Below are 4,422 nucleotides of genomic sequence, written 5' to 3'. Positions count from 1 at the left end.
GTGCCCTCTTGTGGTGGGCAGCGTGTAGGCCAGATGCTGAAAGCCCTAGCTGTTGAATAATAGCGTGAAGCCGTAGCAGCACAACACAATGTACCCAACTAATAAATCTAACGAAGAAGAAAATTGTGACACAGTAAACAAAGAGCATAGATGGAAGACATGCAGCATTTCGTCCTCTCTGTGATTGGCATGTAGCTCTTTGATACAAAGTGCAATCAAGCTTTGTTTCAGAGAGGAGAAATGCAGCCGCTGTCACCGGGTAAGTGACGATTCTTCTGACCAATCAACGGTCTGCAGTGTTGTAGCTCCACCTTCTGAGAGCGGATCGGTTTAGTCTGGCGCCCATACGAAAGGGTCCCAAAAACTGGGACAGCTCGTCTTTAGTTATTTAGGGATCTGTCCTGGGATAAGTCAGTGGAAACGCCACAAAATGCATGCCGTACCAAGACAAGCCAAATGCAAATGGTGGGAATGCAGTGAAGTACTACCCACACGTACCGCTTTTCCAACATTGTTCAATTGGTGCTACTGAGTTGGTTGGTCTAGTTGGTTCTAGTCACGTTCTGCCAAGTTCGAGTCACGTCATTGTGTCATCATAAATCATCAGTACACCCCTGCCAACATAGCCATCCAGGGGGGGGAACATGATGGCTGCCAACATTCGAAATCGGGGGCGGCACCAAACATGCTGCTGGATACGCTAAATTATAGGCAAAGATTCATTTTTTAAAATCTGGTCTATGACATTTTCCTTCCTGACTACACAGAGTGTGTTCATCTGTGAGCATTCAAATGTGTTTGAGTGTCTCATAGGGGTGGAACTCCGCTGTGTGCAATACAGAGAGCAGAGGAGAAATGTGAACACACAAACATAAGGCAGAAATGACATCCTGTCATGTAAATTAGATAAATAAAACAAGGTATAGACCTGAGCTATAAGACAGACAATGCATTGCTGCTTTAACTTAGATCCAATTCAAGTTTTGGATGAGGAAACTCAGACAGACAACTCGCTCGGCAGCTTTCCTTTTAACAAACGGCTCTTTTTCACTGCTTATCGTTCGTCATGGTAGCCCCGCCCCCAGTCCCAGATGTAGCCAGCGCTTCCCTCTGGCCCAGCATAGAGCTGGTATTTGCTTAGCACAAGTTTTGAGCACCTGAAGCCATTTCTCTGTCTGTGTAAACACAAAGAACCAGTGCTAGCATTAGCACCAGTTCAGTCGTAAAGCTCCTTCCTGCTCAGCACCTTACATGGGCTCAGGTTCCTTCTGTCAGTAGAAGAGGCACAAAGTCAGAACGCGGAAAAGGTGACTTCAGTGGAAAAGGCCAAACAGCCTGTGGCAAAGTGTTGTGCTTCCTCTGTGTCCATATTAGGCTGCTGTGTGCCAGAGAAACCTGATGAGGTGCGCACACAGACGGTGACTGTTGCTGTCACAATAGCCTCACAGGCTATTGTCATATAACCACCTGCTTCACTCTCTGCATTGTTGGTGCAACAGCGTTCGCTAAATGTGCAGAATAAACTCCTGTGTAAAGCCCCAGTGGCCTAATGGATAAGGCACTGGCCTCCTAAGCCAGGGATTGTGGGTTCGAGTCCCATCTGGGGTGGTTTGCAGCAGAGTGGCGCAGCGGAAGCGTGCTGGGCCCATAACCCAGAGGTCGATGGATCGAAACCATCCTCTGCTAGCAAGATTTTGGAAATCAGGGAACAACAGCTGAGTATTGAAGATCAGGAACACACAAAACCTTAAGGGCTGCCAGAAACCACTCCAAACTTCCTCCAGAGATTTGTAAAGTCATGGCTGTTACAGTTTCTTTATCCAGATCCATTGAGGTATCAACAGCTTCCAGTTTGACCATAAACAACCTTTGACTCTTAACCAAGGCACTGCACTATTTCTTAATGATTTTGTCAACGTATATACGTAACTTTTGGCTAAATAATCGGACAATTTAAAACAGGTGTTGGATCCTGAAACAAATTTGCAACTTTTTAAATTCAATTAGTTTGATTAGACAATTTAGCAAATTAAACATGTTGACCTTTTAATATTACGTAAATGTTGGCTCAAAACAAACACACAGGTCTATTCCAAGCATTGAGATATGACATCAAGTGGTGTGTGTGTGTGTGTGTGCAGTGTCAGTTACAGTAGGTGATAATGACCCAACAGAGTGCGGGCCAAGATGCTGACAGTCATCTGATAAAATACTATCTGGATCTAAACCTATGTATGTATGCTTGTGTGTGCATGTGTGTGTGTTGGCAGCCTGAGCTGAGTTTCCACCAGCAGGTCAGTGACTCTGTCATCCAGCCAGGAACAGAGGAGGGCCGGGGCCAGGCCGAGGAGATGCAGCCAGTCACTGATGAAACAAAGCGAACCTTTCCACATGTCGTGAGTCTGCCAACACTCACAGTCAACATATTAATCATATTCAGATACGGGGCAGGAAATCTGATGTCACAGTTACTGCTATTCAGACCACATAAAGTAAAGCCTCAAAGTAAATTTCTATACAGTAACTAACGTTTAGACTTGACTTACTCTATACATCACCCAGTGTTGTGTTTTCTCTTTTTATCAGCACCTTTTGTCCCCAGAATGTCTTGAAAACTTTATTTTAAAGGCTGTTTATTGTCACTGTTTGTATTCATATATATATGAGACAGTTTATATAACTAACATGTAACTTTAAGCCAGTAGGTTTGACCTCCAGCTTACACTGACTGATGAATTCGTTATGTACTTTGGTTACATCTCTTAAATTCTTGATTCTGATTGGTCCAAACATCCATAACAAAGGTCCTCAATATATCCTCAATAGCAAAGAGACAATCTGATCGTACAGTTGATATTAAGTCAATCTGCAGCTACATAGTTCCAGCAGATTCCTCCCATCCTCTACCTGTTGACACTGTGGTAAAAGATAAGTTTGCGTTTCAGGCTGTTCTTGGGAGTGGGGACATGAAAAAAAGCAAATATGGAGGATGGACTAAAAATAAGAATAAAAAAGAAAGACAGGAAGAAATTTAAAAAGGAGGGAAAGGAGGACAGGGTGAGTAAAGGGAAGAAAAGAAAAGGAAAATGATGAAATTTAAAAAAAAAACAGTCCAAAAGAAAGAAAGAAAGAAAGAAAGAAAGAAAGAAAAAGAAGGAAGGAAGAAATGAAAGGAAAGGAAAGGAAAGGAAAGGAAAGGAAAAGTATTAAATTAAATAAAAGGTATGAGGAAAAAAAACAAGAAGAAACAAAAAAGGAGGGAAAGGAGAACACTGGGAGTAAAAGGAAGGAATGATAGGAAAATGGTGGATATAAAAAAAAAGTAATAAAGAAAGAAAGTAAAAGAAAAGAAAGAAAGACAGAAAGAAAGACAAGGAAGAAAGGATCGAAGGAAAGAAGAAAAGAAGGATTAAAGCAAATAAAAGGTATGAGGAAGAATACAAGAAGAAAGAAATAAAAAGGAAAGGCCAAAAAAAGAAAGAAAGAATAGGATCAAGGAAGAAAGGAAGGAAGGAAGGAAGGAAGGAAGGAAAAGGGAGGGACAAAGGAAGGACACAAAGAAAGGAAACAAAGAATTTAAGAAAATTAAAAGTGTATGAGGAAAAAATTGGAAGAAGGAAAGAAAGACAGATAGAAAGAAAGAAAGACAGATAGAAAGAAAGAAAGACAGATAGAAAGACAGAAAGAAAGAAAGGAAGGAAGGAAGGAAGGAAGGGAGGAAGGAAGGAGGGAAAGAAGGATTGAAGAAAATAAAAGGTATAAGGAAAAAAAAACAGGAAGAAAGAAATAAAGAGGGAGAAAGAAAGAAATAAAGAGGGAGAAAGAAAGAAAGAAAGAAAGAAAGAAAGAAAGAAAGAAAGAAAGAAAGAAAGAAAGAAAGAAAGAAAGAAAGAAAGAAAGGAAGGAAGGAAGGAAGGAAGGAAAGAAGGATGGAAAAAGGAAGGAAACAAAGAAAGAAAAAAAGGATTATAGAAAATAAAAGGTATGAGGAAAAAACAAGAAGAAGGTAATAAAGAGGGAGAAAGAAAGAAAGAAAGAAAGGTAGAAAGAAACAAACAAACAAACAAAGGAAAATAATAAGGAAAGAAAGAAAAAAATGGTTAAGCAGATTAAAATAGAAAGTAGACAAAAAGAGCAATCACCGCTCATTGACTCAGTTGTTAAAACATCTCAGAGTGGGGAAATAATGACTGTTAGCAAAAAAGCAGCCTGAGGAGCCACTTGACCTCAAACATCTCAGATAGAGAAACAAAGTGCAACCTCCTGTTTTGAGATCCAGACAACAGCAGACAAGAACAAGAAGAGAGCTCCTCTGAGCTGCTGATCCCTACAATGTGTCTTCAACCAGAAGATAAATGATAATGACACAGATGGGCAGTATGTGCTGCATGCTATCTGCTACATAGAATCTAACTGTATGAG

General features: G+C 40.7%; 1 non-coding gene across 1 annotated transcript; it reads left to right on the top strand.

The window, feature by feature from the left end:
- The first annotated feature begins 1,535 nt into the window (after positions 1-1,535).
- trnar-ccu (transfer RNA arginine (anticodon CCU)) lies at positions 1,536-1,608 on the top strand. Its single transcript has one exon. It is a non-coding gene; the product is annotated as a tRNA-Arg (tRNA).
- Positions 1,609-4,422: the final 2,814 nt, after the last annotated feature.

The sequence above is a fragment of the Halichoeres trimaculatus genome, unplaced genomic scaffold (assembly GCF_033239565.1).
Source record: "Halichoeres trimaculatus isolate MK-OKI-2021-1 unplaced genomic scaffold, fHalTri1.1 fHalTri1_scaffold_11, whole genome shotgun sequence".
Lineage (NCBI taxonomy): Eukaryota > Metazoa > Chordata > Actinopteri > Labriformes > Labridae > Halichoeres > Halichoeres trimaculatus.
The sequence above is the reverse complement of the archived record's forward strand: the minus strand, read 5'-3'. Positions and strand labels throughout refer to the sequence as shown.